The 20016-nt window shown below is 42.4% G+C and overlaps 11 non-coding genes across 11 annotated transcripts; all 11 read right to left on the minus strand.

Moving 5' to 3' along the window:
- Positions 1-1179: 1179 nt before the first annotated feature.
- trnar-acg (transfer RNA arginine (anticodon ACG)) lies at positions 1180-1252 on the minus strand. The gene has a single exon. It is a non-coding gene; the product is annotated as a tRNA-Arg (tRNA).
- Positions 1253-2956: 1704 nt separating this feature from the next.
- On the minus strand, positions 2957-3029 carry trnar-acg (transfer RNA arginine (anticodon ACG)). The gene has a single exon. It is a non-coding gene; the product is annotated as a tRNA-Arg (tRNA).
- A 1705-nt stretch (positions 3030-4734) lies between these two features.
- Positions 4735-4807, minus strand: trnar-acg (transfer RNA arginine (anticodon ACG)). The gene has a single exon. It is a non-coding gene; the product is annotated as a tRNA-Arg (tRNA).
- Positions 4808-6511: 1704 nt separating this feature from the next.
- trnar-acg (transfer RNA arginine (anticodon ACG)) lies at positions 6512-6584 on the minus strand. The gene has a single exon. It is a non-coding gene; the product is annotated as a tRNA-Arg (tRNA).
- Positions 6585-8288: 1704 nt separating this feature from the next.
- On the minus strand, positions 8289-8361 carry trnar-acg (transfer RNA arginine (anticodon ACG)). Its single transcript has one exon. It is a non-coding gene; the product is annotated as a tRNA-Arg (tRNA).
- A 1704-nt stretch (positions 8362-10065) lies between these two features.
- trnar-acg (transfer RNA arginine (anticodon ACG)) lies at positions 10066-10138 on the minus strand. The gene has a single exon. It is a non-coding gene; the product is annotated as a tRNA-Arg (tRNA).
- Positions 10139-11842: 1704 nt separating this feature from the next.
- Positions 11843-11915, minus strand: trnar-acg (transfer RNA arginine (anticodon ACG)). The gene has a single exon. It is a non-coding gene; the product is annotated as a tRNA-Arg (tRNA).
- Positions 11916-13619: 1704 nt separating this feature from the next.
- Positions 13620-13692, minus strand: trnar-acg (transfer RNA arginine (anticodon ACG)). Its single transcript has one exon. It is a non-coding gene; the product is annotated as a tRNA-Arg (tRNA).
- A 1705-nt stretch (positions 13693-15397) lies between these two features.
- trnar-acg (transfer RNA arginine (anticodon ACG)) lies at positions 15398-15470 on the minus strand. The gene has a single exon. It is a non-coding gene; the product is annotated as a tRNA-Arg (tRNA).
- A 1705-nt stretch (positions 15471-17175) lies between these two features.
- Positions 17176-17248, minus strand: trnar-acg (transfer RNA arginine (anticodon ACG)). Its single transcript has one exon. It is a non-coding gene; the product is annotated as a tRNA-Arg (tRNA).
- A 1704-nt stretch (positions 17249-18952) lies between these two features.
- Positions 18953-19025, minus strand: trnar-acg (transfer RNA arginine (anticodon ACG)). The gene has a single exon. It is a non-coding gene; the product is annotated as a tRNA-Arg (tRNA).
- Positions 19026-20016: the final 991 nt, after the last annotated feature.

Below are 20016 nucleotides of genomic sequence, written 5' to 3' on the forward strand. Positions count from 1 at the left end.
GGCCGTATTGGCGGAGCAGAATCGATGGGCTGAGTGGCATAATTTCTGCTCCTCTGTCTTATGGACGTTTCCTCAGAACCAGTTTGATTTCTGATTTTATTCCAGGATACAAAACCGATTTGAAGAGAAAATTAGAAAGTTTAGAAATGATGTGAACTTTACTTTTCAAAGCTTTTGATTTCTTTTCAGACTGTGCTGAGTAGTTGAATTGATTCCCAAAACCCACAGAAATTTACATGGCACTGTCAGAGTCAGATTCACCTATTAACCACATCTGGGTTGAAATCATTTTGATCATTCAAGTTTACTTTATTGGTAATAGAAGAAAGAGAACAGTACAACACAGGAATAGGCCCCAACACAGGAATTCCCTGTAATTCCTGATGAACGGCTTTTGCCCGAAACGTCGATGCTCTTGCTCTTCGGATGCTGTTCCTTTCCAGCACCACACTCTCGACAATGAACATTGTTCCCCAGAGTCCAACATAAAGCAGTGACCATTATTACATTATTCTCCAGAATCCAATGTAAAATATTGAGGATCATTTCCCAGACGAGAATTTAAAACAATTTTGCTGTCTAGGATTGTTCAATGCGTTCGCAGAAGTTGTATGACTCTGATATTTTACTTGTAAATTCTGCGTCCGATGTACTCTCTCACACTAGCTGCCTGAGGAAGGAGCGGGGCGCTGGACTCTTGCACTTTCAGATAAACCTGTTGGATGACAACCTAGTGTTGTGTGATTTTTGACATTGTCCAATCCAGTCCAATGGCATCGTGGTTTGATGTCGGCGGGAACTGGGTAAAGATTGAAATATGGTAAAAACAATGACTGCAGATGCTGAAAACCAAATACTGGATTAGTGGTGCTGGAAGAGCACAGCAGTTCAGGCAGCATCAAACGAGCAGCGAAATCGACGTTTCGGGCAAAAGCCCTTCATCAGGAATGACTGAAATATGTCTTTTCAGTGAAAAGGGCATTTACCCTTCAGAATCAAAATTGCGTTGCTCATCATCTTAACTCATTTTATTCTGTGTTGTTGGCTGATCTGTTATTTTGCCGCTTTCCTTGATTACTTTCTTTCGTTTAATGTGAGAAAATTGCCCTTTTGTTATCCGCCTCCGTTGTCATTGAGGTTAATTTACAGGAGTGTGCTAAAGTGATTTCCAAGCACACGCGAGATAGGTAGGAGTCGAACCTACAATCTTCTGATCCGTAGTCAGACGCGTTATCCATTGCGCCACTAGCCCGCACGCTCAAAAGTCACTTGTTAGGACGAGTCCCCTCTGCAATTCTTTGGTCTTGATGATGAAATGAGTGGCAATCGTCAATCGACAAGCTGAATATTCAGCAAGATCATCAGTTTCACTGCTTGACCTCGTTCACTTTGAAAGCTGATGAATTTCACCGAAAACTAAGAGCACACCTCACATTCAGATCACGTCTTCGCTAAGTCAGTTTACAAACTTCGAGGTTACCAAAAAAAACGCCAACTGCGGATGCTGGAAATCAGGAGCCAAGTCAGAAATTGCTGGGTAATTGCTCTGACAGCATGTGTGGAATGAAATCACACTTTAACGTTCGGGTCCGGAGATAAAGAGAAACTTCTTTCGCCAGAATGTGGTGAATCTGTGGAATTCATTGCCACAGAAGGCTCTCATTGGAGGAAGCCAGGCCATTGATTATATTTAAAACAGAGACAGAGACGTTATTGAGGAGCAAGGGAATCAAAGGTTAGGGGGAGAAAGCGGGAAAATGGGATTGGAAAACCTATCGGCCGTATTGGCGGAGCAGATTCGATGGGCTGAGTGGCATAATTTCTGCTCCTCTGTCTTATGGACGTTTCCTCAGAACCAGTTTGATTTCTGATTTTATTCCAGGATACAAAACCGATTTGAAGAGAAAATTAGAAAGTTTAGAAATGATGTGAACTTTACTTTTCAAAGCTTTTGATTTCTTTTCAGACTGTGCTGAGTAGTTGAATTGATTCCCAAAACCCACAGAAATTTACATGGCACTGTCAGAGTCAGATTCACCTATTAACCACATCTGGGTTGAAATCATTTTGATCATTCAAGTTTACTTTATTGGTAATAGAAGAAAGAGAACAGTACAACACAGGAATAGGCCCCAACACAGGAATTCCCTGTAATTCCTGATGAACGGCTTTTGCCCGAAACGTCGATGCTCTTGCCCTTCGGATGCTGTTCCTTTCCAGCACCACACTCTCGACAATGAACATTTTTCCCCAGAGTCCAACATAAAGCAGTGACCATTATTACATTATTCTCCAGAATCCAATGTAAAATATTGAGGATCATTTCCCAGACGAGAATTTAAAACAATTTTGCTGTCTAGGATTGTTCAATGCGTTCGCAGAAGTTGTATGACTCTGATATTTTACTTGTAAATTCTGCGTCCGATGTACTCTCTCACACTAGCTGCCTGAGGAAGGAGCGGGGCGCTGGACTCTTGCACTTTCAGATAAACCTGTTGGATGACAACCTAGTGTTGTGTGATTTTTGACATTGTCCAATCCAGTCCAATGGCATCGTGGTTTGATGTCGGCGGGAACTGGGTAAAGATTGAAATATGGTAAAAACAATGACTGCAGATGCTGAAAACCAAATACTGGATTAGTGGTGCTGGAAGAGCACAGCAGTTCAGGCAGCATCAAACGAGCAGCGAAATCGACGTTTCGGGCAAAAGCCCTTCATCAGGAATGACTGAAATATGTCTTTTCAGTGAAAAGGGCATTTACCCTTCAGAATCAAAATTGCGTTGCTCATCATCTTAACTCATTTTATTCTGTGTTGTTGGCTGATCTGTTATTTTGCCGCTTTCCTTGATTACTTTCTTTCGTTTAATGTGAGAAAATTGCCCTTTTGTTATCCGCCTCCGTTGTCATTGAGGTTAATTTACAGGAGTGTGCTAAAGTGATTTCCAAGCACACGCGAGATAGGTAGGAGTCGAACCTACAATGTTCTGATCCGTAGTCAGACGCGTTATCCATTGCGCCACTAGCCCGCACGCTCAAAAGTCACTTGTTAGGACGAGTCCCCTCTGCAATTCTTTGGTCTTGATGATGAAATGAGTGGCAATCGTCAATCGACAAGCTGAATATTCAGCAAGATCATCAGTTTCACTGCTTGACCTCGTTCACTTTGAAAGCTGATGAATTTCACCGAAAACTAAGAGCACACCTCACATTCAGATCACGTCTTCGCTAAGTCAGTTTACAAACTTCGAGGTTACCAAAAAAAACGCCAACTGCGGATGCTGGAAATCAGGAGCCAAGTCAGAAATTGCTGGGTAATTGCTCTGACAGCATGTGTGGAATGAAATCACACTTTAACGTTCGGGTCCGGAGATAAAGAGAAACTTCTTTCGCCAGAATGTGGTGAATCTGTGGAATTCATTGCCACCTGAAGGCTCTCATTGGAGGAAGCCAGGCCATTGATTATATTTAAAACAGAGACAGAGACGTTATTGAGGAGCAATGGAATCAACGGTTAGGGGGAGAAAGCGGGAAAATGGGATTGGAAAACCTATCGGCCGTATTGGCGGAGCAGAATCGATGGGCTGAGTGGCATAATTTCTGCTCCTCTGTTTTATGGACGTTTCCTCAGAACGAGTTTGATTTCTGATTTTATTCCAGGATACAAAACCGATTTGAAGAGAAAATTAGAAAGTTTAGAAATGATGTGAACTTTACTTTTCAAAGCTTTTGATTTCTTTTCAGACTGTGCTGAGTAGTTGAATTGATTCCCAAAACCCACAGAAATTTACATGGCACTGTCAGAGTCAGATTCACCTATTAACCACATCTGGGTTGAAATCATTTTGATCATTCAAGTTTACTTTATTGGTAATAGAAGAAAGAGAACAGTACAACACAGGAATAGGCCCCAACACAGGAATTCCCTGTAATTCCTGATGAACGGCTTTTGCCCGAAACGTCGATTCTCTTGCTCTTCGGATGCTGTTCCTTTCCAGCACCACACTCTTGACAATGAACATTGTTCCCCAGAGTCCAATATAAAGCAGTGACCATTATTACATTATTCTCCAGAATCCAATGTAAAATATTGAGGATCATTTCCCAGACGAGAATTTAAAACAATTTTGCTGTCTAGGATTGTTCAATGCGTTCGCAGAAGTTGTATGACTCTGATATTTTACTTGTAAATTCTGCGTCCGATGTACTCTCTCACACTAGCTGCCTGAGGAAGGAGCGGGGCGCTGGACTCTTGCACTTTCAGATAAACCTGTTGGACGACAACCTAGTGTTGTGTGATTTTTGACATTGTCCAATCCAGTCCAATGGCATCGTGGTTTGATGTCGGCGGGAACTGGGTAAAGATTGAAATATGGTAAAAACAATGACTGCAGATGCTGAAAACCAAATACTGGATTAGTGGTGCTGGAAGAGCACAGCAGTTCAGGCAGCATCAAACGAGCAGCGAAATCGACGTTTCGGGCAAAAGCCCTTCATCAGGAATGACTGAAATATGTCTTTTCAGTGAAAAGGGCATTTACCCTTCAGAATCAAAATTGCGTTGCTCATCATCTTAACTCATTTTATTCTGTGTTGTTGGCTGATCTGTTATTTTGCCGCTTTCCTTGATTACTTTCTTTCGTTTAATGTGAGAAAATTGCCCTTTTGTTATCCGCCTCCGTTGTCATTGAGGTTAATTTACAGGAGTGTGCTAAAGTGATTTCCAAGCGCACGCGAGCTAGGTAGGAGTCGAACCTACAATCTTCTGATCCGTAGTCAGACGCGTTATCCATTGCGCCACTAGCCCGCACGCTCCAAAGTCACTTGTTAGGACGAGTCCCCTCTGCAATTCTTTGGTCTTGATGATGAAATGAGTGGCAATCGTCAATCGACAAGCTGAATATTCAGCAAGACCATCAGTTTCACTGCTTGACCTCGTTCACTTTGAAAGCTGATGAATTTCACCGAAAACTAAGAGCACACCTCACATTCAGATCACGTCTTCGCTAAGTCAGTTTACAAACTTCGAGGTTACCAAAAAAAACGCCAACTGCGGATGCTGGAAATCAGGAGCCAAGTCAGAAATTGCTGGGTAATTGGTCTGACAGCATGTGTGGAATGAAATCACACTTTAACGTTCGGGTCCGGAGATAAAGAGAAACTTCTTTCGCCAGAATGTGGTGAATCTGTGGAATTCATTGCCACAGAAGGCTCTCATTGGAGGAAGCCAGGCCATTGATTATATTTAAAACAGAGACAGAGACGTTATTGAGGAGCAAGGGAATCAAAGGTTAGGGGGAGAAAGCGGGAAAATGGGATTGGAAAACCTATCGGCCGTATTGGCGGAGCAGAATCGATGGGCTGAGTGGCATAATTTCTGCTCCTCTGTCTTATGGACGTTTCCTCAGAACCAGTTTGATTTCTGATTTTATTCCAGGATACAAAACCGATTTGAAGAGAAAATTAGAAAGTTTAGAAATGATGTGAACTTTACTTTTCAAAGCTTTTGATTTCTTTTCAGACTGTGCTGAGTAGTTGAATTGATTCCCAAAACCCACAGAAATTTACATGGCACTGTCAGAGTCAGATTCACCTATTAACCACATCTGGGTTGAAATCATTTTGATCATTCAAGTTTACTTTATTGGTAATAGAAGAAAGAGAACAGTACAACACAGGAATAGGCCCCAACACAGGAATTCCCTGTAATTCCTGATGAACGGCTTTTGCCCGAAACGTCGATTCTCTTGCTCGTCGGATGCTGTTCCTTTCCAGCACCACACTCTCGACAATGAACATTGTTCCCCAGAGTCCAATATAAAGCAGTGACCATTATTACATTATTCTCCAGAATCCAATGTAAAATATTGAGGATCATTTCCCAGACGAGAATTTAAAACAATTTTGCTGTCTAGGATTGTTCAATACGTTCGCAGAAGTTGTATGACTCTGATATTTTACTTGTAAATTCTGCGTCCGATGTACTCTCTCACACTAGCTGCCTGAGGAAGGAGCGGGGCGCTGGACTCTTGCACTTTCAGATAAACCTGTTGGACGACAACCTAGTGTTGTGTGATTTTTGACATTGTCCAATCCAGTCCAATGGCATCGTGGTTTGATGTCGGCGGGAACTGGGTAAAGATTGAAATATGGTAAAAACAATGACTGCAGATGCTGAAAACCAAATACTGGATTAGTGGTGCTGGAAGAGCACAGCAGTTCAGGCAGCATCAAACGAGCAGCGAAATCGACGTTTCGGGCAAAAGCCCTTCATCAGGAATGACTGAAATATGTCTTTTCAGTGAAAAGGGCATTTACCCTTCAGAATCAAAATTGCGTTGCTCATCATCTTAACTCATTTTATTCTGTGTTGTTGGCCGATCTGTTATTTTGCCGCTTTCCTTGATTACTTTCTTTCGTTTAATGTGAGAAAATTGCCCTTTTGTTATCCGCCTCCGTTGTCATTGAGGTTAAATTACAGCAGTGTGCTAAAGAGATTTCCAAGCGCACGCGAGCTATGCAGGAGTCGAACCTACAATCTTCTGATCCGTAGTCAGACGCGTTATCCATTGCGCCACTAGCCCGCACGCTCAAATGTCACTTGTTAGGACGAGTCCCCTCTGCAATTCTTTGGTCTTGATGATGAAATGAGTGGCAATCGTCAATTGACAAGCTGAATATTCAGCAAGATCATCAGTTTCACTGCTTGACCTCGTTCACTTTGAAAGCTGATGAATTTCACCGAAAACTAAGAGCACACCTCACATTCAGATCACGTCTTCGCTAAGTCAGTTTACAAACTTCGAGGTTACCAAAAAAAACGCCAACTGCGGATGCTGGAAATCAGGAGCCAAGTCAGAAATTGCTGGGTAATTGGTCTGACAGCATGTGTGGAATGAAATCACACTTTAACGTTCGGGTCCGGAGATAAAGAGAAACTTCTTTCGCCAGAATGTGGTGAATCTGTGGAATTCATTGCCACAGAAGGCTCTCATTGGAGGAAGCCAGGCCATTGATTATATTTAAAACAGAGACAGAGACGTTATTGAGGAGCAAGGGAATCAAAGGTTAGGGGGAGAAAGCGGGAAAATGGGATTGGAAAACCTATCGGCCGTATTGGCGGAGCAGAATCGATGGGCTGAGTGGCATAATTTCTGCTCCTCTGTCTTATGGACGTTTCCTCAGAACCAGTTTGATTTCTGATTTTATTCCAGGATACAAAACCGATTTGAAGAGAAAATTAGAAAGTTTAGAAATGATGTGAACTTTACTTTTCAAAGCTTTTGATTTCTTTTCAGACTGTGCTGAGTAGTTGAATTGATTCCCAAAACCCACAGAAATTTACATGGCACTGTCAGAGTCAGATTCACCTATTAACCACATCTGGGTTGAAATCATTTTGATCATTCAAGTTTACTTTATTGGTAATAGAAGAAAGAGAACAGTACAACACAGGAATAGGCCCCAACACAGGAATTCCCTGTAATTCCTGATGAACGGCTTTTGCCCGAAACGTCGATGCTCTTGCTCTTCGGATGCTGTTCCTTTCCAGCACCACACTCTCGACAATGAACATTGTTCCCCAGAGTCCAACATAAAGCAGTGACCATTATTACATTATTCTCCAGAATCCAATGTAAAATATTGAGGATCATTTCCCAGACGAGAATTTAAAACAATTTTGCTGTCTAGGATTGTTCAATGCGTTCGCAGAAGTTGTATGACTCTGATATTTTACTTGTAAATTCTGCGTCCGATGTACTCTCTCACACTAGCTGCCTGAGGAAGGAGCGGGGCGCTGGACTCTTGCACTTTCAGATAAACCTGTTGGATGACAACCTAGTGTTGTGTGATTTTTGACATTGTCCAATCCAGTCCAATGGCATCGTGGTTTGATGTCGGCGGGAACTGGGTAAAGATTGAAATATGGTAAAAACAATGACTGCAGATGCTGAAAACCAAATACTGGATTAGTGGTGCTGGAAGAGCACAGCAGTTCAGGCAGCATCAAACGAGCAGCGAAATCGACGTTTCGGGCAAAAGCCCTTCATCAGGAATGACTGAAATATGTCTTTTCAGTGAAAAGGGCATTTACCCTTCAGAATCAAAATTGCGTTGCTCATCATCTTAACTCATTTTATTCTGTGTTGTTGGCTGATCTGTTATTTTGCCGCTTTCCTTGATTACTTTCTTTCGTTTAATGTGAGAAAATTGCCCTTTTGTTATCCGCCTCCGTTGTCATTGAGGTTAATTTACAGGAGTGTGCTTAAGCGATTTCCAAGCACACGCGAGATAGGTAGGAGTCGAACCTACAATCTTCTGATCCGTAGTCAGACGCGTTATCCATTGCGCCACTAGCCCGCACGCTCAAAAGTCACTTGTTAGGACGAGTCCCCTCTGCAATTCTTTGGTCTTGATGATGAAATGAGTGGCAATCGTCAATCGACAAGCTGAATATTCAGCAAGATCATCAGTTTCACTGCTTGACCTCGTTCACTTTGAAAGCTGATGAATTTCACCGAAAACTAAGAGCACACCTCACATTCAGATCACGTCTTCGCTAAGTCAGTTTACAAACTTCGAGGTTACCAAAAAAAACGCCAACTGCGGATGCTGGAAATCAGGAGCCAAGTCAGAAATTGCTGGGTAATTGGTCTGACAGCATGTGTGGAATGAAATCACACTTTAACGTTCGGGTCCGGAGATAAAGAGAAACTTCTTTCGCCAGAATGTGGTGAATCTGTGGAATTCATTGCCACAGAAGGCTCTCATTGGAGGAAGCCAGGCCATTGATTATATTTAAAACAGAGACAGAGACGTTATTGAGGAGCAAGGGAATCAAAGGTTAGGGGGAGAAAGCGGGAAAATGGGATTGGAAAACCTATCGGCCGTATTGGCGGAGCAGAATCGATGGGCTGAGTGGCATAATTTCTGCTCCTCTGTCTTATGGACGTTTCCTCAGAACCAGTTTGATTTCTGATTTTATTCCAGGATACAAAACCGATTTGAAGAGAAAATTAGAAAGTTTAGAAATGATGTGAACTTTACTTTTCAAAGCTTTTGATTTCTTTTCAGACTGTGCTGAGTAGTTGAATTGATTCCCAAAACCCACAGAAATTTACATGGCACTGTCAGAGTCAGATTCACCTATTAACCACATCTGGGTTGAAATCATTTTGATCATTCAAGTTTACTTTATTGGTAATAGAAGAAAGAGAACAGTACAACACAGGAATAGGCCCCAACACAGGAATTCCCTGTAATTCCTGATGAACGGCTTTTGCCCGAAACGTCGATGCTCTTGCTCTTCGGATGCTGTTCCTTTCCAGCACCACACTCTCGACAATGAACATTGTTCCCCAGAGTCCAACATAAAGCAGTGACCATTATTACATTATTCTCCAGAATCCAATGTAAAATATTGAGGATCATTTCCCAGACGAGAATTTAAAACAATTTTGCTGTCTAGGATTGTTCAATGCGTTCGCAGAAGTTGTATGACTCTGATATTTTACTTGTAAATTCTGCGTCCGATGTACTCTCTCACACTAGCTGCCTGAGGAAGGAGCGGGGCGCTGGACTCTTGCACTTTCAGATAAACCTGTTGGATGACAACCTAGTGTTGTGTGATTTTTGACATTGTCCAATCCAGTCCAATGGCATCGTGGTTTGATGTCGGCGGGAACTGGGTAAAGATTGAAATATGGTAAAAACAATGACTGCAGATGCTGAAAACCAAATACTGGATTAGTGGTGCTGGAAGAGCACAGCAGTTCAGGCAGCATCAAACGAGCAGCGAAATCGACGTTTCGGGCAAAAGCCCTTCATCAGGAATGACTGAAATATGTCTTTTCAGTGAAAAGGGCATTTACCCTTCAGAATCAAAATTGCGTTGCTCATCATCTTAACTCATTTTATTCTGTGTTGTTGGCTGATCTGTTATTTTGCCGCTTTCCTTGATTACTTTCTTTCGTTTAATGTGAGAAAATTGCCCTTTTGTTATCCGCCTCCGTTGTCATTGAGGTTAATTTACAGGAGTGTGCTAAAGTGATCTCCAAGCACACGCGAGATAGGTAGGAGTCGAACCTACAATCTTCTGATCCGTAGTCAGACGCGTTATCCATTGCGCCACTAGCCCGCACGCTCAAAAGTCACTTGTTAGGACGAGTCCCCTCTGCAATTCTTTGGTCTTGATGATGAAATGAGTGGCAATCGTCAATCGACAAGCTGAATATTCAGCAAGATCATCAGTTTCACTGCTTGACCTCGTTCACTTTGAAAGCTGATGAATTTCACCGAAAACTAAGAGCACACCTCACATTCAGATCACGTCTTCGCTAAGTCAGTTTACAAACTTCGAGGTTACCAAAAAAAACGCCAACTGCGGATGCTGGAAATCAGGAGCCAAGTCAGAAATTGCTGGGTAATTGCTCTGACAGCATGTGTGGAATGAAATCACACTTTAACGTTCGGGTCCGGAGATAAAGAGAAACTTCTTTCGCCAGAATGTGGTGAATCTGTGGAATTCATTGCCACAGAAGGCTCTCATTGGAGGAAGCCAGGCCATTGATTATATTTAAAACAGAGACAGAGACGTTATTGAGGAGCAAGGGAATCAAAGGTTAGGGGGAGAAAGCGGGAAAATGGGATTGGAAAACCTATCGGCCGTATTGGCGGAGCAGAATCGATGGGCTGAGTGGCATAATTTCTGCTCCTCTGTCTTATGCACGTTTCCTCAGAACCAGTTTGATTTCTGATTTTATTCCAGGATACAAAACCGATTTGAAGAGAAAATTAGAAAGTTTAGAAATGATGTGAACTTTACTTTTCAAAGCTTTTGATTTCTTTTCAGACTGTGCTGAGTAGTTGAATTGATTCCCAAAACCCACAGAAATTTACATGGCACTGTCAGAGTCAGATTCACCTATTAACCACATCTGGGTTGAAATCATTTTGATCATTCAAGTTTACTTTATTGGTAATAGAAGAAAGAGAACAGTACAACACAGGAATAGGCCCCAACACAGGAATTCCCTGTAATTCCTGATGAACGGCTTTTGCCCGAAACGTCGATGCTCTTGCTCTTCGGATGCTGTTCCTTTCCAGCACCACACTCTCGACAATGAACATTGTTCCCCAGAGTCCAACATAAAGCAGTGACCATTATTACATTATTCTCCAGAATCCAATGTAAAATATTGAGGATCATTTCCCAGACGAGAATTTAAAACAATTTTGCTGTCTAGGATTGTTCAATGCGTTCGCAGAAGTTGTATGACTCTGATATTTTACTTGTAAATTCTGCGTCCGATGTACTCTCTCACACTAGCTGCCTGAGGAAGGAGCGGGGCGCTGGACTCTTGCACTTTCAGATAAACCTGTTGGATGACAACCTAGTGTTGTGTGATTTTTGACATTGTCCAATCCAGTCCAATGGCATCGTGGTTTGATGTCGGCGGGAACTGGGTAAAGATTGAAATATGGTAAAAACAATGACTGCAGATGCTGAAAACCAAATACTGGATTAGTGGTGCTGGAAGAGCACAGCAGTTCAGGCAGCATCAAACGAGCAGCGAAATCGACGTTTCGGGCAAAAGCCCTTCATCAGGAATGACTGAAATATGTCTTTTCAGTGAAAAGGGCATTTACCCTTCAGAATCAAAATTGCGTTGCTCATCATCTTAACTCATTTTATTCTGTGTTGTTGGCTGATCTGTTATTTTGCCGCTTTCCGTGATTACTTTCTTTCGTTTAATGTGAGAAAATTGCCCTTTTGTTATCCGCCTCCGTTGTCATTGAGGTTAATTTACAGGAGTGTGCTAAAGTGATTTCCAAGCACACGCGAGCTAGGTAGGAGTCGAACCTACAATCTTCTGATCCGTAGTCAGACGCGTTATCCATTGCGCCACTAGCCCGCACGCTCAAAAGTCACTTGTTAGGACGAGTCCCCTCTGCAATTCTTTGGTCTTGATGATGAAATGAGTGGCAATCGTCAATCGACAAGCTGAATATTCAGCAAGATCATCAGTTTCACTGCTTGACCTCGTTCACTTTGAAAGCTGATGAATTTCACCGAAAACTAAGAGCACACCTCACATTCAGATCACGTCTTCGCTAAGTCAGTTTACAAACTTCGAGGTTACCAAAAAAAACGCCAACTGCGGATGCTGGAAATCAGGAGCCAAGTCAGAAATTGCTGGGTAATTGCTCTGACAGCATGTGTGGAATGAAATCACACTTTAACGTTCGGGTCCGGAGATAAAGAGAAACTTCTTTCGCCAGAATGTGGTGAATCTGTGGAATTCATTGCCACAGAAGGCTCTCATTGGAGCAAGCCAGGCCATTGATTATATTTAAAACAGAGACAGAGACGTTATTGAGGAGCAAGGGAATCAAAGGTTAGGGGGAGAAAGCGGGAAAATGGGATTGGAAAACCTATCGGCCGTATTGGCGGAGCAGAATCGATGGGCTGAGTGGCATAATTTCTGCTCCTCTGTCTTATGGACGTTTCCTCAGAACCAGTTTGATTTCTGATTTTATTCCAGGATACAAAACCGATTTGAAGAGAAAATTAGAAAGTTTAGAAATGATGTGAACTTTACTTTTCAAAGCTTTTGATTTCTTTTCAGACTGTGCTGAGTAGTTGAATTGATTCCCAAAACCCACAGAAATTTACATGGCACTGTCAGAGTCAGATTCACCTATTAACCACATCTGGGTTGAAATCATTTTGATCATTCAAGTTTACTTTATTGGTAATAGAAGAAAGAGAACAGTACAACACAGGAATAGGCCCCAACACAGGAATTCCCTGTAATTCCTGATGAACGGCTTTTGCCCGAAACGTCGATTCTCTTGCTCGTCGGATGCTGTTCCTTTCCAGCACCACACTCTCGACAATGAACATTGTTCCCCAGAGTCCAACATAAAGCAGTGACCATTATTACATTATTCTCCAGAATCCAATGTAAAATATTGAGGATCATTTCCCAGACGAGAATTTAAAACAATTTTGCTGTCTAGGATTGTTCAATGCGTTCGCAGAAGTTGTATGACTCTGATATTTTACTTGTAAATTCTGCGTCCGATGTACTCTCTCACACTAGCTGCCTGAGGAAGGAGCGGGGCGCTGGACTCTTGCACTTTCAGATAAACCTGTTGGACGACAACCTAGTGTTGTGTGATTTTTGACATTGTCCAATCCAGTCCAATGGCATCGTGGTTTGATGTCGGCGGGAACTGGGTAAAGATTGAAATATGGTAAAAACAATGACTGCAGATGCTGAAAACCAAATAATGGATTAGTGGTGCTGGAAGAGCACAGCAGTTCAGGCAGCATCAAACGAGCAGCGAAATCGACGTTTCGGGCAAAAGCCCTTCATCAGGAATGACTGAAATATGTCTTTTCAGTGAAAAGGGCATTTACCCTTCAGAATCAAAATTGCGTTGCTCATCATCTTAACTCATTTTATTCTGTGTTGTTGGCTGATCTGTTATTTTGCCGCTTTCCTTGATTACTTTCTTTCGTTTAATGTGAGAAAATTGCCCTTTTGTTATCCGCCTCCGTTGTCATTGAGGTTAATTTACAGGAGTGTGCTAAAGTGATTTCCAAGCGCACGCGAGCTAGGTAGGAGTCGAACCTACAATCTTCTGATCCGTAGTCAGACGCGTTATCCATTGCGCCACTAGCCCGCACGCTCAAAAGTCACTTGTTAGGACGAGTCCCCTCTGCAATTCTTTGGTCTTGATGATGAAATGAGTGGCAATCGTCAATCGACAAGCTGAATATTCAGCAAGATCATCAGTTTCACTGCTTGACCTCGTTCACTTTGAAAGCTGATGAATTTCACCGAAAACTAAGAGCACACCTCACATTCAGATCACGTCTTCGCTAAGTCAGTTTACAAACTTCGAGGTTACCAAAAAAAACGCCAACTGCGGATGCTGGAAATCAGGAGCCAAGTCAGAAATTGCTGGGTAATTGCTCTGACAGCATGTGTGGAATGAAATCACACTTTAACGTTCGGGTCCGGAGATAAAGAGAAACTTCTTTCGCCAGAATGTGGTGAATCTGTGGAATTCATTGCCACCTGAAGGCTCTCATTGGAGGAAGCCAGGCCATTGATTATATTTAAAACAGAGACAGAGACGTTATTGAGGAGCAAGGGAATCAAAGGTTAGGGGGAGAAAGCGGGAAAATGGGATTGGAAAACCTATCGGCCGTATTGGCGGAGCAGAATCGATGGGCTGAGTGGCATAATTTCTGCTCCTCTGTTTTATGGACGTTTCCTCAGAACGAGTTTGATTTCTGATTTTATTCCAGGATACAAAACCGATTTGAAGAGAAAATTAGAAAGTTTAGAAATGATGTGAACTTTACTTTTCAAAGCTTTTGATTTCTTTTCAGACTGTGCTGAGTAGTTGAATTGATTCCCAAAACCCACAGAAATTTACATGGCACTGTCAGAGTCAGATTCACCTATTAACCACATCTGGGTTGAAATCATTTTGATCATTCAAGTTTACTTTATTGGTAATAGAAGAAAGAGAACAGTACAACACAGGAATAGGCCCCAACACAGGAATTCCCTGTAATTCCTGATGAACGGCTTTTGCCCGAAACGTCGATTCTCTTGCTCTTCGGATGCTGTTCCTTTCCAGCACCACACTCTCGACAATGAACATTGTTCCCCAGAGTCCAATATAAAGCAGTGACCATTATTACATTATTCTCCAGAATCCAATGTAAAATATTGAGGATCATTTCCCAGACGAGAATTTAAAACAATTTTGCTGTCTAGGATTGTTCAATGCGTTCGCAGAAGTTGTATGACTCTGATATTTTACTTGTAAATTCTGCGTCCGATGTACTCTCTCACACTAGCTGCCTGAGGAAGGAGCGGGGCGCTGGACTCTTGCACTTTCAGACAAACCTGTTGGACGACAACCTAGTGTTGTGTGATTTTTGACATTGTCCAATCCAGTCCAATGGCATCGTGGTTTGATGTCGGCGGGAACTGGGTAAAGATTGAAATATGGTAAAAACAATGACTGCAGATGCTGAAAACCAAATACTGGATTAGTGGTGCTGGAAGAGCACAGCAGTTCAGGCAGCATCAAACGAGCAGCGAAATCGACGTTTCGGGCAAAAGCCCTTCATCAGGAATGACTGAAATATGTCTTTTCAGTGAAAAGGGCATTTACCCTTCAGAATCAAAATTGCGTTGCTCATCATCTTAACTCATTTTATTCTGTGTTGTTGGCTGATCTGTTATTTTGCCGCTTTCCTTGATTACTTTCTTTCGTTTAATGTGAGAAAATTGCCCTTTTGTTATCCGCCTCCGTTGTCATTGAGGTTAATTTACAGGAGCGTGCTAAAGTGATTTCCAAGCGCACGCGAGCTAGGTAGGAGTCGAACCTACAATCTTCTGATCCGTAGTCAGACGCGTTATCCATTGCGCCACTAGCCCGCACGCTCAAAAGTCACTTGTTAGGACGAGTCCCCTCTGCAATTCTTTGGTCTTGATGATGAAATGAGTGGCAATCGTCAATCGACAAGCTGAATATTCAGCAAGATCATCAGTTTCACTGCTTGACCTCGTTCACTTTGAAAGCTGATGAATTTCACCGAAAACTAAGAGCACACCTCACATTCAGATCACGTCTTCGCTAAGTCAGTTTACAAACTTCGAGGTTACCAAAAAAAACGCCAACTGCGGATGCTGGAAATCAGGAGCCAAGTCAGAAATTGCTGGGTAATTGCTCTGACAGCATGTGTGGAATGAAATCACACTTTAACGTTCGGGTCCGGAGATAAAGAGAAACTTCTTTCGCCAGAATGTGGTGAATCTGTGGAATTCATTGCCACCTGAAGGCTCTCATTGGAGGAAGCCAGGCCATTGATTATATTTAAAACAGAGACAGAGACGTTATTGAGGAGCAAGGGAATCAAAGGTTAGGGGGAGAAAGCGGGAAAATGGGATTGGAAAACCTATCGGCCGTATTGGCGGAGCAGAATCGATGGGCTGAGTGGCATAATTTCTGCTCCTCTGTTTTATGGACGTTTCCTCAGAACCAGTTTGATTTCTGATTTTATTCCAGGATACAAAACCGATTTGAAGAGAAAATTAGAAAGTTTAGAAATGATGTGAACTTTACTTTTCAAAGCTTTTGATTTCTTTTCAGACTGTGCTGAGTAGTTGAATTGATTCCCAAAACCCACAGAAATTTACATGGCACTGTCAGAGTCAGATTCACCTATTAACCACATCTGGGTTGAAATCATTTTGATCATTCAAGTTTACTTTATTGGTAATAGAAGAAAGAGAACAGTACAACACAGGAATAGGCCCCAACACAGGAATTCCCTGTAATTCCTGATGAACGGCTTTTGCCCGAAACGTCGATTCTCTTGCTCTTCGGATGCTGTTCCTTTCCAGCACCACACTCTCGACAATGAACATTGTTCCCCAGAGTCCAACATAAAGCAGTGACCATTATTACATTATTCTCCAGAATCCAATGTAAAATATTGAGGATCATTTCCCAGACGAGAATTTAAAACAATTTTGCTGTCTAGGATTGTTCAATGCGTTCGCAGAAGTTGTATGACTCTGATATTTTACTTGTAAATTCTGCGTCCGATGTACTCTCTCACACTAGCTGCCTGAGGAAGGAGCGGGGCGCTGGACTCTTGCACTTTCAGATAAACCTGTTGGACGACAACCTAGTGTTGTGTGATTTTTGACATTGTCCAATCCAGTCCAATGGCATCGTGGTTTGATGTCGGCGGGAACTGGGTAAAGATTGAAATATGGTAAAAACAATGACTGCAGATGCTGAAAACCAAATACTGGATTAGTGGTGCTGGAAGAGCACAGCAGTTCAGGCAGCATCAAACGAGCAGCGAAATCGACGTTTCGGGCAAAAGCCCTTCATCAGGAATGACTGAAATATGTCTTTTCAGTGAAAAGGGCATTTACCCTTCAGAATCAAAATTGCGTTGCTCATCATCTTAACTCATTTTATTCTGTGTTGTTGGCTGATCTGTTATTTTGCCGCTTTCCTTGATTACTTTCTTTCGTTTAATGTGAGAAAATTGCCCTTTTGTTATCCGCCTCCGTTGTCATTGAGGTTAATTTACAGGAGTGTGCTAAAGTGATTTCCAAGCGCACGCGAGCTAGGTAGGAGTCGAACCTACAATCTTCTGATCCGTAGTCAGACGCGTTATCCATTGCGCCACTAGCCCGCACGCTCAAAAGTCACTTGTTAGGACGAGTCCCCTCTGCAATTCTTTGGTCTTGATGATGAAATGAGTGGCAATCGTCAATCGACAAGCTGAATATTCAGCAAGATCATCAGTTTCACTGCTTGACCTCGTTCACTTTGAAAGCTGATGAATTTCACCGAAAACTAAGAGCACACCTCACATTCAGATCACGTCTTCGCTAAGTCAGTTTACAAACTTCGAGGTTACCAAAAAAAACGCCAACTGCGGATGCTGGAAATCAGGAGCCAAGTCAGAAATTGCTGGGTAATTGGTCTGACAGCATGTGTGGAATGAAATCACACTTTAACGTTCGGGTCCGGAGATAAAGAGAAACTTCTTTCGCCAGAATGTGGTGAATCTGTGGAATTCATTGCCACCTGAAGGCTCTCATTGGAGGAAGCCAGGCCATTGATTATATTTAAAACAGAGACAGAGACGTTATTGAGGAGCAAGGGAATCAAAGGTTAGGGGGAGAAAGCGGGAAAATGGGATTGGAAAACCTATCGGCCGTATTGGCGGAGCAGAATCGATGGGCTGAGTGGCATAATTTCTGCTCCTCTGTCTTATGGACGTTTCCTCAGAACCAGTTTGATTTCTGATTTTATTCCAGGATACAAAACCGATTTGAAGAGAAAATTAGAAAGTTTAGAAATGATGTGAACTTTACTTTTCAAAGCTTTTGATTTCTTTTCAGACTGTGCTGAGTAGTTGAATTGATTCCCAAAACCCACAGAAATTTACATGGCACTGTCAGAGTCAGATTCACCTATTAACCACATCTGGGTTGAAATCATCTTGATCATTCAAGTTTACTTTATTGGTAATAGAAGAAAGAGAACAGTACAACACAGGAATAGGCCCCAACACAGGAATTCCCTGTAATTCCTGATGAACGGCTTTTGCCCGAAACGTCGATTCTCTTGCTCTTCGGATGCTGTTCCTTTCCAGCACCACACTCTCGACAATGAACATTGTTCCCCAGAGTCCAATATAAAGCAGTGACCATTATTACATTATTCTCCAGAATCCAATGTAAAATATTGAGGATCATTTCCCAGACGAGAATTTAAAACAATTTTGCTGTCTAGGATTGTTCAATGCGTTCGCAGAAGTTGTATGACTCTGATATTTTACTTGTAAATTCTGCGTCCGATGTACTCTCTCACACTAGCTGCCTGAGGAAGGAGCGGGGCGCTGGACTCTTGCACTTTCAGATAAACCGTTGGACGACAACCTAGTGTTGTGTGATTTTTGACATTGTCCAATCCAGTCCAATGGCATCGTGGTTTGATGTCGGCGGGAACTGGGTAAAGATTGAAATATGGTAAAAACAATGACTGCAGATGCTGAAAACCAAATACTGGATTAGTGGTGCTGGAAGAGCACAGCAGTTCAGGCAGCATCAAACGAGCAGCGAAATCGACGTTTCGGGCAAAAGCCCTTCATCAGGAATGACTGAAATATGTCTTTTCAGTGAAAAGGGCATTTACCCTTCAGAATCAAAATTGCGTTGCTCATCATCTTAACTCATTTTATTCTGTGTTGTTGGCTGATCTGTTATTTTGCCGCTTTCCTTGATTACTTTCTTTCGTTTAATGTGAGAAAATTGCCCTTTTGTTATCCGCCTCCGTTGTCATTGAGGTTAATTTACAGGAGTGTGCTAAAGTGATTTCCAAGCGCACGCGAGCTAGGTAGGAGTCGAACCTACAATCTTCTGATCCGTAGTCAGACGCGTTATCCATTGCGCCACTAGCCCGCACGCTCAAAAGTCACTTGTTAGGACGAGTCCCCTCTGCAATTCTTTGGTCTTGATGATGAAATGAGTGGCAATCGTCAATCGACAAGCTGAATATTCAGCAAGATCATCAGTTTCACTGCTTGACCTCGTTCACTTTGAAAGCTGATGAATTTCACCGAAAACTAAGAGCACACCTCACATTCAGATCACGTCTTCGCTAAGTCAGTTTACAAACTTCGAGGTTACCAAAAAAAACGCCAACTGCGGATGCTGGAAATCAGGAGCCAAGTCAGAAATTGCTGGGTAATTGGTCTGACAGCATGTGTGGAATGAAATCACACTTTAACGTTCGGGTCCGGAGATAAAGAGAAACTTCTTTCGCCAGAATGTGGTGAATCTGTGGAATTCATTGCCACCTGAAGGCTCTCATTGGAGGAAGCCAGGCCATTGATTATATTTAAAACAGAGACAGAGACGTTATTGAGGAGCAAGGGAATCAAAGGTTAGGGGGAGAAAGCGGGAAAATGGGATTGGAAAACCTATCGGCCGTATTGGCGGAGCAGAATCGATGGGCTGAGTGGCATAATTTCTGCTCCTCTGTCTTATGGACGTTTCCTCAGAACCAGTTTGATTTCTGATTTTATTCCAGGATACAAAACCGATTTGAAGAGAAAATTAGAAAGTTTAGAAATGATGTGAACTTTACTTTTCAAAGCTTTTGATTTCTTTTCAGACTGTGCTGAGTAGTTGAATTGATTCCCAAAACCCACAGAAATTTACATGGCACTGTCAGAGTCAGATTCACCTATTAACCACATCTGGGTTGAAATCATTTTGATCATTCAAGTTTACTTTATTGGTAATAGAAGAAAGAGAACAGTACAACACAGGAATAGGCCCCAACACAGGAATTCCCTGTAATTCCTGATGAACGGCTTTTGCCCGAAACGTCGATTCTCTTGCTCTTCGGATGCTGTTCCTTTCCAGCACCACACTCTCGACAATGAAC

Source organism: Chiloscyllium punctatum, chromosome 31 (genome assembly GCF_047496795.1).
Source record: "Chiloscyllium punctatum isolate Juve2018m chromosome 31, sChiPun1.3, whole genome shotgun sequence".
Classification (NCBI taxonomy): Eukaryota; Metazoa; Chordata; class Chondrichthyes; order Orectolobiformes; family Hemiscylliidae; genus Chiloscyllium; species Chiloscyllium punctatum.